Genomic DNA, 12,417 nt, shown 5'->3' with positions numbered 1-12,417 from the left:
AGATGCAGACAACCAAGGTACACTGATCATTTTTTGAAGTCTTTAAATGCTGAATTTGCAGTGAAGAAACATACTTTGCACTGTGTCGCGGTCTCTTGCCAGTTCTGCTAGATTACAGTCGCATTCCTACACATTTCTCACGCTCTGTAAGGATGCTACGTTTACAATTTAAACCATCAAAGCAAGAATCAGAGTTCTTTCAGGGGGATTTAAGGGTTTGGAAAGATCAAGATCTCTATACTGAAAGCACCCCCACCCACACAGAAAAAACAGTTGCATGAAAGGAAAGTCCTAACCATAGATCTTGCTCATATGTGGCATACGGTATAATATGACAGCACAATAATATAGATTAATTTGTGCTGTTGACCTTGACACGCTATTCTATTGTATCTTCTTTTAAAGTCAGTGCTCGGGTCACTAGAACATCTGGTGTGTAACAAAAAAAATCCCATTCTGAAGTGCTAAATGTGTTGAAACAAATGGTACTGTACTATCATTATGCAGTGCAACCTCTCTGTTAGGGGTCTAATTTCAAGGCTACCCTGACTGAACTACATTATTATTAGTGGTTTTATAATTCACATCTTGCCACAGTACACAAAATACCTCATTATCAAAAGTAGCCTTTTAAAAGCTGGATTGGGTTCCATGTAAGCAGGACTGACTGTCGCTTTCTTTTCATTTTATCTTTAGAGACATCTGGAAGGGTTCAGCCTGCACACTGCTGAGCATCCTGGCCCCAGCCCAGCAGAGCACTTTAGCACGCACGTGTATTTATACACACAAATAGCCCTCTTTATTTTAGCAGGACTTGCTGTTAAGTTACATGTGCACTACATTACCTTGCTGAATGTAAGAAGTGGGTCCACCATATCAGCTAGGAAGCGTGCAGCTCTCGGTATTGTCTTTTCCCCATTTTACACTGTCTTCTTTTCATATTGTGCTCAAATTTAAGCTGGAGCTCAACACAGGGAGCAGCTGGCTGGTGGAGACTTTTATTGGAAGACTGAAGATCAGGGAGGCAATCAGTGGCAAAGAGCAAGCAACTTAGTTTCATGGGCGTATCTCCATGATGTTTAACATGCAAAAAGATGAAACAAAATATAGATATTTTGCCCCACAGCATCTTCCAGCACATTGCCACCCCTGACACCACTGCCATCCCCATTCCTCTCTACCACCATTCAGCCTGCTCTTTGTTCCCCATCAGAGATTCTCCACATAACAAAACATGTTATCTCTGCAGCATCCTAGGGAACCTCACAGCACTTCCCTGGAAAGTACTAATGGTTTCCAGCAGTCTGATAACCTTCACCTGACCTGAAGCAGACCACAAACTCTATTAGCATTTCAGCTTTCCCAATTAGTAGAGAGGAACACCAGTCCAAGCCACACTTCTCCAATTCTGTTGTGTTTGTGCTGAGAGGCATGGTGGGCTGACTCTCCTCCTCTTTGCAAAGCTTCCCACCATTTATATCCCAGCAGACCAAGTACAAATTGTTACTGATCTACTTTATCACCTGATTTGCACGCTTGCTATGCAAGTACAGGCAGAAAGGAATCGGCCCAAGAAATATATCAGTAGTTGAGTAGTTGAGTACCATGTACCTGACATGACACAGCTTTTTTATTTTTATTTTATTATTATTATTATTATTATTTTATCAGGTGGTGGTGTGGTTTAACCCGGTCAGCAGCAAAACACCACACAGCCGTTCGCTCACCCTCCCACCTCCCTCTCTGGGATGGGGGAGAGAAACGGGAAAATGAAGCCTGTGAGTTGAGATAAAGACAGTTTATTAAGACAGGGAAATAATAATGACAATAATAATAGTACTACTAATAATAATGTGTACAAAACAAGTGATGCACAATGCAATTGCTCGCCACCCACTGACTGATGCCCAGCCTATCCCCCAGCAGTCGGCCCCCCACCCCGGCTAGCCACCCCTATATATTGTTCAGCATGACCCCAGATGGTATGGAATACCCCTTTGGCTAGTTGGGGTCAGCTGTCCTGGGTCTGTCCCCTCCCAGCTCTTGCTGCACCCCCAGCCTGCCCGCTGGCAGGACAGAGCGAGGAGCTGGAAAGTCCTCGGCTTAGTGTAAGCGCTGCTCTGCAACAAGTAAAACATCAGCATGTTATCAGCACTCTTCTCATCCTAATCCAAAACATAGCACCCTACCAACTACTAGGAGGAAAATTAACACTGTCCTAACTGAAACCAGGCACAATATCCACCCCTTATTCCATACCATTTATGTCATGCTCAGGTTACACTCTTTCCAATACACTCTAATTAATCACCATTTTCGTCTATGGTATATAGCAATCGTGGTAGTGATGACATACAATATATAGTAATTAACATAATACAACTCAACTCATGGGCTATTCTAACCCAGTATTAAATCCCCTTGAGGTACACATCGGACCTCCCCATTCTTTTGCATTACTCACCAATGCATCCAGGTCCCTGAGCAAAATCAATCCCACGAATGGGTATGCCTTTCCCTGAGGTAGGGGTAGCCCAGACTGTTTTACCCAGCATGTTTCTTATGTACACTAGAGGAACTTTATCCCCTTCTACAGTACGTAGCAGGTTTGATTGGGCAGGTCCAGCTCAGTTGGCAGATCCCCTAGTACCAACTAACCAGGTGGCCTTTGCCAAATGTGTGTCCCAATTTCTGAATGTCCCAGCACCCATTGCTTTCAGTGTAGTCTTTAACAGTCCATTGTATCGCTCAACTTTCCCGGAGGCTGGTGCGTGATAGGGGATGTGATACACCCACTCAATACCATGTTCTTTGGCCCAGGTGTCTATAAGGTTGTTTCGGAAATGAGTCCCATTGTCTGACTCAATTCTTTCTGGGGTGCCATGTCGCCATAGCACTTGCTTTTCAAGGCCCAGGATAGTGTTTCGGGCAGTGGCATGGGGCACAGGATATGTTTCCAGCCATCCAGTGGTCGCTTCCACCATTGTAAGTACGTGGCGCCTGCCGTTGTGGGTTTGAGGGAGTGTGATGTAATCAATCTGCCAGGCCTCTCCATATTTATATTTCAGCCATCGTCCCCTGTACCAAAGAGGCTTTGACCGTTTGGCTTGCTTGATTGCAGCACATGTTTCACAATCATGAATAACCTGTGCTATAGTGTCCATGGTCAGGTCCACCCCTCGATCACGAGCCCATCTGTATGTTGCATCTCTACCTTGATGGCCTGAGGTGTCATGGGCCCATCGGGCTTTAAATAATTCACCCTTATGTTGCCATTCCAGGTCCACCTGAGCCACTTCAATCTTAGCAGCCTGATCTACCTGCTGGTTGTGTTGATGCTCTTCAGTAGCCCAATTCTTGGGCACATGAGCATCTACGTGGAATACCTTTACAACTAGGTTCTCTACCCGGGCAGCAATATCTTGCCACAATGCAGCAGCCCAGATGGGTTTACCCCTACGCTGCCAATTGTTCTGCTTCCATTGTTGTAACCACCCCCACAGGGCATTTGCTACCATCCACGAATCAGTGTATAGGTAGAGAACTGGCCACTTTTCTCATTCAGCAATATCTAAAGCCAGCTGAATGGCTTTCACTTCTGCAAACTGACTTGATTCACTTTCTCCCTCAGCAGCTTCTGCAACTCGTCATGTAGGATTCCATACAGCAGCTTTCCATCTCTGATGCCTTCCCACAATATGACAGGATCCATCAGTGAACAGGGCATATTTCTTCTCATTTTCTGATACCTTGTTGTACAGTAGGGTTTCTTCAGCATGGACTACCTCCTCCTCTGATGATATCCCAAAGTATTTGCCTTCTGGCCAGTCCATAATCACTTCCAAGATTCCTGGGCGACTGGGGTTTCCTATTCGAGCAACCCCACAACAGAAGGGTCCTCCGAGAGACCGGGCAAGGCAGACAACTGTTTAATGTCATCTGTCTCTAAGACAGCTATGCCAAAAGCCCACCAGAGGCCTTTTGGGTCCTTGAAATATCTTCTTCTAATATAGTCTATGCCAAGGATGCACAGAGCATCTGGGCCAGTCACAATACGGTGCTTTTGCCACTCATTCCCAGTTCACAGAATCACAGAATCACAGAATAGTCTAGGTTGGAAGAGACCTCCAAGATCACCGAGTCCAACCTCTGACCTAACGCTAACAAATCTTCCACTAAACCATATCCCTCAGCTCTACACCTAAACGTCTTTTAAAGACCTCCAGGGATGGTGACTCAACCACTTCCCTGGGCAGCCTATTCCAGTGACTAACAACCCGTTCAATAAAGAAGTTCTTCCTAATATCCAACCTAAACCTCCCCTGGTGCAACTTTAGCCCATTCCCCCTCGTCCTGTCACCAGGCACGTGGGAGAATAGACCAACCCCCACCTTGCCACAGCCTCCTTTCAGGTACCTGTAGAGTGCAATAAGGTCGCCCCTGAGCCTCCTCTTCTCCGGGCTAAACAGTCCCAGCTCCCTCAGCCGCTCCTCATAAGACTTGTTCTCCAGGCCCCTCACCAGCTTCGTTGCCCTTCTCTGGACTCGCTCAAGCACCTCCATGTCCTTCTTGTAGCGAGGGGTCCAAAACTGAACGCAGTACTCGAGGTGCGGCCTCACCAGAGCCGAGTACAGGGGGACAATCACTTCCCTGGACCTGCTGGCCACACTGCTTCTTATGCAAGCCAGGATGCTGCTGGCCTTCTTGGCCGCCTGAGCACACTGCTGGCTCATATTCAGCCGACTATCAACCAATACTCCCAGGTCCTTTTCTGCCAGGCAGCTTTCTAACCACACATCTCCCAGCCTGTAGCGCTGTTTGGGGTTGTTGTGCCCCAGGTGCAGGACTCGGCACTTGGCCTTGTTGAACTTCATACCATTGGCCTCGGCCCATCAGTCCAGCCTATCCAGATCCTCCTGCAGAGCCTTCCTACCCTCGAGCAGATCGACACACGCACCTAACTTGGTGTTGTCTGCAGTTAGACTCACTTCAGCCTCCAATACAGTTAACTGCTGTGATTCCCCCGCCACTCCATAAATACTGATGGGCTCTGGCGCTTTATAGCTTGATAGCATTAGAGTACATTGTGCACCGGTGTCTACAAAAGCCTAATGATTCTGTGCGTCTTACGTGCCGGGCCATCGAATCCACACAGTTCAATAAACTCGATTGTCCTTGCCTCCCCCTGGCTGGAGGCTGGGCCCCTCTAGTCCTGGTCAGAATCTTCATTTCTGTGTCTAAAGGACTGTCTGCTGGAAGTTGGAGCAGCAAACTTTTCAGAGAACCCCTTTTTCCCAATTGTTTTCTTTTGCAACTCACATACCCATGCCTCTAGGGTCGAGGTAGATTTTCCATCCCACTTTCTCATGTCCTCTCCATGGTCACATAGGTAAAACCACAAGGTGGCACAGGATGTGTACCCACCATATATCCTTGTACGGATGAACACTTACCCCTGATAGCTGAGACATTGGTTTGTACAGGTGGGGAGGGAAATAAACTCTCTTTAAGTTGGTGGACCTCTTCAGAAAGTTTCTCCACAGCCAAGATGCAGGCCTGTAGGGAAGAGGAGAGACTTTCTTTGTACTGCCGGAGTTGTTTAGCCACATCACCCACTGTGGGTTCCTCATCCTCTTTCCAGGTCAGTATTGCCAATGAGCTGGCAAATGATGATGGTGCGCTCCGTAAAAACTTTTCCCACATGGGTCGAGTACACTTGATTTTATCTGTGGATATTTGTCCATTGTCTGGGTCCTCATAAATCACCTCCCACGTGGCTAATTCCCTCAGGTACTGGATTCCCTTCTCCATAGTGGTCCACTTGCCTGGTACATACAAGTTCTTCCTTGAAGGGATACCTTTCCCTCACAGTTGACAGGAGACACCTCCAGAGGCTGTAAGGCCGTGCTCCGTCTCCCATTGCTTTGTCAATGCCTGCATCTCTAGCAAGGGATCCCAGCCGCCTGGCTTCCTTGCCCTCTAATTCCACACAATTGGCTCCGGTATCCCAGCACCAGAGCAGCCAGGTGACAAGCTGCTCACCTATGCAGCGACCAAAATCTTTTTGCACATCTCGTAGCTCATGCTGGTAAAGCTTTCAGGTAATTGCTGTTGATTTTTCGACATTCTCATCTTCATCTTCCTGCACTTCTGATGGCCCAGCCTCATCTTCTCTATACCTAGACCTAGCAGAAGACTCTCTGCGTTCTAAACAACCTGAATCTCTGTAACATTTTTTTCACCTTTTCTGCAGGGGCAACTTGCACTGCTACAGCTCGTTTCTCTGACCCCACCACAGGGTCTGCCATGGGGGTTGGAACACCCTCTGCAGGGGCGACTTGCACTGCTACAGCTTGTTTCTCTAACCCCGCCACAGGGCCTGCCACAGGGGTTGGCATACACGCTGGGCCCATCACAGGGGTTGGAGCAGCTGTGGGAGCTGGAGCGGCTGCAGGAGCCATCGTAGGGATTGAAGTGGCCACTGGGCCTGTCACAGGACTTGGAGTGGCCGCAGGGTCTGTCACTAGGTTGACAGTAGCATCAATTGCAGCTCGATAGGCATAGGCCAGACCCCAGCACACCAAAGTGATTTGTGTCTCTTTGGAACTGCCAGAGTCATGACACCCTTTTTGCAAGCATTCTACCAGTTTTTTAGGATTTTGAGGTTGTTCAGGGGTGAATTTCCAAAACACCGGAGGTGCCCACTGCTCTAGAAACCTGCCCATATCCTCCCACACTCCCTGCCACTCGCAACTATCCAGCCTCAGGACAGATCTCTGGATGAGATTCCTAAGTAGTTGTTTAATCTTAAACAAAACTTTGTGCATGCTGAGCCAAGCAAAGACGGGGTGGCAGTAAGCTGCCCGAGGTCATTTGGCACAGAAAATTAACGGCCCAGAAAATGCCTTTGACTCACAGCAGGGCTGGAGGAGGAGGACATGGCTGTTATGCTGAGATGTGAACCAAGGTGAAGTCATTTCCAGTTGTTTTAAATGAGATTTCTGCTGCAAGGTCCCAGCTGATCTCCATGAGAAGTTCATAGGCAGTTGCTGAGAAGAAGTAAAAAGAAAAAAAAAAAAAAAAAAAAAAAGACTGACATCACTGAATGAGAAGACAGCATCGAGCAATCAATTGCCAAAGACCTAATCTCATTAACTCCTTCTAAGATTTCAGCTGTCAGTCTGCAGTCAGCAGCTAGCAGAAAACTGAGTACAATGAATGAGACATCTTTTAAACATTACTTTTTCAGGCCATCTACCTGATCTTTTATACTTGTTTGTTCTGCAGTTTCTTAGAAGTTACAACTGCTGAAGGAAGTACAGAAAATTCAGAAAAAAAGAAAAAAAAATCTGCTCTCCTACGCAGCTTCATGTCGCTGGGTCAGTGATTAACAAAGACAAGGTCCTACTGCAGGGAAGCTAAATGGAGTTCATTATGAACATGAAAGTTAGTGGGGCCAAAAAGGTGAGGCTAGAGGAAAGAGGATGAAATAAGAGCCTAACAAGTGTGGATTTTACTTCCTCAATACAATAAGGACAGCTTTTAACTACCAACTACTATTAAAAGAAATCTAGGTAATAGTGACTTTAAGATAGATGTTGTCCTATATACTATCCTGCATATACTTAGCAAAATTATTATTACAATGTATTATTAAAAAAAAAGTCATGTTTTAAGTTGTTTTTATGAGTAATCTTTTTTCTATGTGTCTCTTGCAGTTTTGACTGAAAAATTGTTTTTGCAGTTTTCTGTAAAAATTAAGGAAATGGAAACTAAGCTGAATACTATTTCTGTAGAGTAGAATGATGCCCATTGAACCTGGACAGAGACATCTACCTGAAAACCACCACAAAATTATGAGCCTTTATCACCAGTGCTCATTGCTGGAGTGCCAGGGGAATGCCAGTGCTTCCTGGGGGTGGTTCCCCAGAGCAGCCTGCATGAAGGACACTACAAACAGCTCGCTCCTATACCCACTGACAGAACTTGGAGCTGCAGCCAGCAGACACTGAGATATGAGAGGATTTTCTCAGCCCTGAGATCTGCAAGTGATAGTCTGGGTCTCACATGCAGATGATTTTTGGCCAGGCACTGCAGCACTGAGCATCTGAACAACATAACGGGAGCCAACTCTAACTTCAGCTTGTCGTATTTACCCCCAGAAATCAATAGTGAGTAATTGCTCACTAAAGGTCTAAAATGGACTTTAGACCTTTTACAAGATACCATTTAGGAGATGATCTGTTGTCTAAGCAACCCTTAGAATAGACAGGAAGAATCAGATGTTAAAGTAAATTAACGTGGCATTAACTTGTCTCCAACAGCTTGTCGATGGAAGGGAATTCAACAAGCAGCACTTCCTAGAAGAGGGAAACTGTCCCTGTTTGCACAAGTGTGCAAAGTCAACCTCAAAATAAAGCAAAAAGATCTGACAACTGACTGGTACAATGGGCACAAAAAGCTCCTTACAGTGAACACCCCTGAATGACTGCAGCCTCAGCAGAGAAGACATGGGATGAAACAACGCAAGTCTGAACAAACCCGATAAGAAGAAAAAGGAGCAAATGGCCAAAAATGCAAGCTTTTGGTCATCTTTAACATATGAACGTCAATGAAACTTCCTGGACCTTACAGCCACTTTGCTCTTCAGAAAGCGAACGGGAGTTTGAAATGGGGCCTTTGATTTACATTTTCAAGTATTTAGGTGAAAAAAATGGCTTGTAATAGGAGAAGAAAAAGAGCTACTATACTGACACATGGTGACTATCATTATAAGAACTATTGCTAAACCATGTGAGTTCTTGAAAATATCATACTTTAACTTTGCTCCCACTGTTATATGTTCTCAGACTTGAAGAGAAAATGAAGAACCTAGTTTGTTATTTTGCTCAGATAATAACAGTTATAAAAATAGATTAACTGTCAGTATCATGAATTAATATCACAGTAGTACAGAGGCTTAAATAACAGACTGAGGCCATAAGGAAAGAAGCAGGAACACAAAGCTTATGCTTTGACCTGGGAAAGGATAGCCGTAACACTACTGTGGATAAATGTTTACATGTTTAATAATTCTGTTTGCTTTAAAAATCTGCATTTTTTTGTTGTTTTATTCTACACATAGAACAAATTATTTTGTTCTACATATAGAGAGAGCTTTTGCTGTTAAAGCATAACATGCTAGCTATAAAAGCTAATGCTCAAGTTAAAAATCTACAGCTTTTACTTCACGGTACAGCTTTCAATTTCTTATTTCTTTTTTTTTTTAAAAAAAAAAAAAAGAAAAGAAAAAAAAAAGAAAAAAAAAAAGGAACCTCTGAACATCTAAATGATAACATGTTTCAAGTAGCTGCTCCTTCCCTGGAGTTGAACAAAATTGAAAAGATCAAAGTTAGTGCAGTCTTGTTCAAAGGTGAAGAGGTGAAATCTTATGTGTGCTAGAGGATCAGAGCAAATAGAAATGTACAATGCTTAGTGTGCGACACCTGAAGCCCACTTTCATCAAGGTACCTCATTTTCATTTGAATTCAGAATGTTTCTCATTTTATGGTAAAATAAAGAATAACACAGGATTAGTCTGGTTACAGAAGAGAAGAAGCCCTTCCCCAGTGCTGAAAAGTAAACATCAGTAAAAGGTGAAAATGGTCAATTTTTTTTTTAGAATGACTAAATTCACCACATTACATTCTACATTCCTTCTTTAAGTAGCATTTATATAATTGAGTAAGATGAAGCCATTACACCCACGATGTTTCAAGTATCATAATGCTGTTGATAGTTGAAGAGTTTCTTGAAAAAACACTGTGTTTTGAAGGGGGCTGCAGAGAGGGGCATCTAAAAAGGGTATGTTTTTTTCTCATAAAATCTCATGTGACTGATGTGCCCTGACATAATGTATCATGATGAAATACAGCTGCCAAAAAAGAACTTCAAATGATGCCCTTTTTCTTGAGGAAAAAAAAAAAATGTGATAAGAAAATAGGCACCTTTTCAGCAAAAGCTTTTAAAGCTTTAAAAGCATGGCAACCAGTGAAAAGGTTCTCAGGTAAAGGCTTCTTTACTCAATTTTGTCTAAGTAGCTAGAAGCTAAATGGGGGGAAAGGGTATGGAAAATAATGCTCCAGCCTCTGTGAGAACCACATCCTGAGCACGAAGCATCCATGACACAGGAAGACAAGATTTTAATATCTTTGTCCCATAGTGGTATTTCAAACACACTGTAAGATCAGTTTCCAAATTATTGGAAATTGTGCTATATTACCCTAACAGTGCTGATCTGAAAATGTTTTAGCATAAACTTGGACTTGAACGTGGCAAACTGGTCACACACACACACAAACATTCAGAAACCAAACAAAGATCCACTTATCAATTTTCCTTTTTTTTTTTTTTTTTTTTTGAATATGTAGAATATCTTTTGCATATTTTCCTGTACAAAGGATGTTATTATATAAATTCCAGCCTGTACTCCACTGCCTTAGAGCAATAACTATTATTGTCTGTTATGGGTTAAACCTTGACCTGGAAATCAGGTCTGTTCAGGAGTACTATATAAGTCTTTTATATACAGCCCTCCTAGGAGCAATTCCACACGGCTATCTGCCAAAGCATGTTTCCCAAGGACTCACACAGCACATCCACATCCAAATTCCTCTTTTGTTTTCTTTGAAACCTCAACTCTGCTAGAAAAATCTTCTAAAAATAAAATAATAATTTTAAAAAAAGGCACCATTTAGTCTTTCAGTGGTAGTTCTGGAAAATGAAAGCCTGCAAACAAAGCAAGCAGAGGCACTAGGATCTGCAGGCTGGGCACAATCTGGGATTGAGAGAGACAAAAGTGACAAGACATCCAAAGAAAAGATCCAAACATTAAGACAGCGCATGCAGAGAGTGGCTAACTTTGGTACAATACATGTGCATGGTCAGACCAGATACAACTGAATCTTTCACCAAACTTACCTTATACTAGATCAGAAATTATGTTGTTCAAACTTGGAAAACTTCAGGATTGTCAATTGGCACACACATTTCTATTTTTTCTCTTCAGCATATAAACATGCACCTCCATCTACCATGAAATATGATCTAAAATATACATAAACAGCTCCCAAAGACGTGACCTTTAGGACACACATCTTTCTGTTTCCTACGTGTTAGTACAAGTCTTAGATAGTTCATACATGTTAGTACAGGACTTAGAGAAGAGGAATCAAGCCCTCATGATTCCCTGCTTATCTGAGTTTCAGATCACCATTTTTATTTTACCATTGGAGTACAGAAAGAATTGATCTAATGTCCTATATCTATAACCAGCCTCCCAAGATTAACCTGAACAGATAACTGTGAAAGTGCCATAGGTAGATTAAATCTCTCTACTACAGAGACCTTCTATATGTTTCAAAAGAAACATTAGATTGACAAAATACATAAGGATCAGCCATGCTGTGTAGCACAGAGTGGCTGAGTTGCAAACAGAGGTTGTGCTGACTCTGTATTTTTACGCTGGAGATGGCTCTCGCATTTTGGTGGCAGGTAGACAGTCATGTTTGCTTCTTTGAAAGGGGTGATCTGCTGGGATTTCAGATTTCTTCTGAAGTACTCCGCAGAACTGACTTCAGTTACTTCTCTAACCAAATATTTCTGCAGTGTTCACATGCTTCAAGCAAAGCTCCCAAGCTTCCCTACAAACCGCTATCTTAAAAAATCACAAACGACATGTTGTACTCATAAGGATGGCTTTTAGTCATTAAAGACAGCACAAAGAGCACTGTATTTGGAGACTTGGCTTCCATTTCATACGTGACTCTCCCATTTGTCTGTATGAAAGAAAGCCCTCAGAAAACATTCAGCTGGTCGCTACTTCAGTACTCATGACACAGACAGATTCTGGTAAGGTGGGATAATAGGTCAGATGTATCATACTGTTATTGTTCCTTTCTGTATTTGTATTTGTTATGGACTATAAACCCTGATGATCCAATAAAGGGCTGTGACCATGAATCCCAATTGGCTGCACAGTGCTATTTCATGGTGGGGCGAGTCCAGTGGTAACAAATTCAGTCAACATAATGATTTCAGTTTCACTGCGTTGCTCTGCTTCCTGGGAACCTGCAGAAGATAAGTGAGTGTGTCACGATCATAAATTCAGACACATACAACATTAAAATATCTTATGGAGCTTTAAGTCCCTGTGAAATGTCAAACTAATAAATATGGTGATCATATTTGCTATTTGGCAAAAATATTAATTAACTAGGAAAAGTTAATAAAAATATATTCCCCAAAATTATGCAACAGACAAAATATTTTTTTTCTTATTCATGGTTATATGAATGCAAAATGCCATGGATTCTTCATCTTTAATACCTAAGGGATTTATAAGCATATTGCATCCATAAAACTTGGTTCATCAGTACA

General features: G+C 43.0%; 1 protein-coding gene across 1 annotated transcript in view; it reads right to left on the bottom strand.

Moving 5' to 3' along the window:
- Positions 1–9,986: 9,986 nt before the first annotated feature.
- LOC118170933 overlaps positions 9,987–12,417 on the bottom strand; it is a 183,764-nt gene continuing 181,333 nt past the window's right edge. Inside the window, exon 11 of the mRNA XM_035333564.1 lies at positions 9,987–12,108. The gene's annotated coding sequence lies outside the window, so the exon portion shown is untranslated. The remainder of the gene's footprint in view (positions 12,109–12,417) is intronic.

Source organism: Oxyura jamaicensis, chromosome 8 (genome assembly GCF_011077185.1).
Source record: "Oxyura jamaicensis isolate SHBP4307 breed ruddy duck chromosome 8, BPBGC_Ojam_1.0, whole genome shotgun sequence".
Lineage (NCBI taxonomy): Eukaryota > Metazoa > Chordata > Aves > Anseriformes > Anatidae > Oxyura > Oxyura jamaicensis.
The sequence above is the reverse complement of the archived record's forward strand: the minus strand, read 5'-3'. Positions and strand labels throughout refer to the sequence as shown.